This window comes from Ornithodoros turicata, unplaced genomic scaffold (genome assembly GCF_037126465.1).
Source record: "Ornithodoros turicata isolate Travis unplaced genomic scaffold, ASM3712646v1 Chromosome122, whole genome shotgun sequence".
Lineage (NCBI taxonomy): Eukaryota > Metazoa > Arthropoda > Arachnida > Ixodida > Argasidae > Ornithodoros > Ornithodoros turicata.
In genome coordinates, this window is record NW_026999304.1 from 1 (window position 1) to 1536 (window position 1536).

Consider the following 1536-nt stretch of genomic DNA (forward strand, 5'->3'; position numbering starts at 1 on the left):
GAGTCCAGTGAAGAGCATACTATTGCTCTCGGAATTAACCTCGTAGTATGAACGAGTGGCTCGAGAAGCTAAGTGTTTCAGAAGAAAAGAACTGCTGTGCTCTCCTCTTACCACATGGCGCTAAACATTAAATTCCTGTGTAGGTCAGACGCTGTGTAGCAGTTCCTCTGCGGAGGGACGTCATCTCCTCCCATCATCGTTCTCCGTCGATCATGACAACCTATTTGGGGGAGGTGTGTCAGGGTAAGGATTGTGTTAATACCAGTGACACTGCTCGAAAGTATCACAATTCTGTGCGGAAGCCACGTCTGACCACGCATGTGACAAACGCAAAACAACTGTGGCTTCTTCGAGTGCTGTGAAATCAAGTATTTTTATCACCTGTGTTTCTTTCACATCAGTTCAAGTCCCATGCCAACATATTGGGCAAAAATACTGACTCAACATCTTATTGCAGCGAACATTCCTACTTGCTTTCCTGCTTTCCATTGTTAATGTGCATCTCTGCGTTTTACTCCATGCTTTTTGCTTCAGGGAGAGTACGTTGGCTGTAATCATGGGGTCTTGCAATAGGTACAGGCCCCGACAAAAGTTTACAGAACGCGCGACGCGCGAGCACTGTATTTTCTCCTCAGAGCGACACCATACCGGCGAGCAGAAATGGGCTCATTTACTCAATCAGAGGGATGAACGAGTGCACTGGTAGCGACACACCACAATAGTTTATCTATGGCTTGAATGTTCTCGAAAGGTGGTTTCAATTGGTGTTGCTGCAGGCGCACCCTTCTGAACAAGCCCACTTCTATTTCCCTCTAGGGTGTCGCACCGAGGAGAAAATACATTACTCATGTGTTCCGTAAACTTTTGTCGGGACCTGTACTTCTTTCCAAAGGCTTTCCCCTTAGTACTGTGAAACCACAAAATAGTTTCATGATTTTTTTTGTTTCTGTTTTATCCACATGTGAGCTGTGATATCTCCCAGGGGTGTATGAAAGCGCTGCATTTATTTTAGTGTTTTTGCAGTTCATACCATCTTGTTTGTAGGCAGTCATGTATTTCTACTGTTCATATTTTACTATGTGCTTTATTCGAGATGAATGCATAGTTCCTAGCATTACTTTTACTACATACTTGTTTTAGGAAATCACATCACCTGTAGTCACGTGGTCTTGCAGTTACATCTCTGTACCTTTCCGGAAGCCTTCCTCTTGGCACTGAGAAACCACAAAATATTTTCCAGAACTCATTTTTATTCATATGCCAGCAGTGATATCTTTCAGGAAAAGGGTATATTCATGTGTGGCATTTATTTTACTGTTTTTGCAGTTTATATCACCCTACCACACTGTTCGTGGTCAGTCTTGTATCTTTTTTATGCCCATATGTTATCTATGCCTTTTTGGGGCCCATGCTTTAGACATACCTTTTACAGAATACTTTCTGTTTCAGGGAAGCGCATTAGTTATAGTCATGGTGTTGCAATATTTACTCGGTTACTTTGCAAAAGAATTCATTATTTTTTCTTCTGCGTTCTAT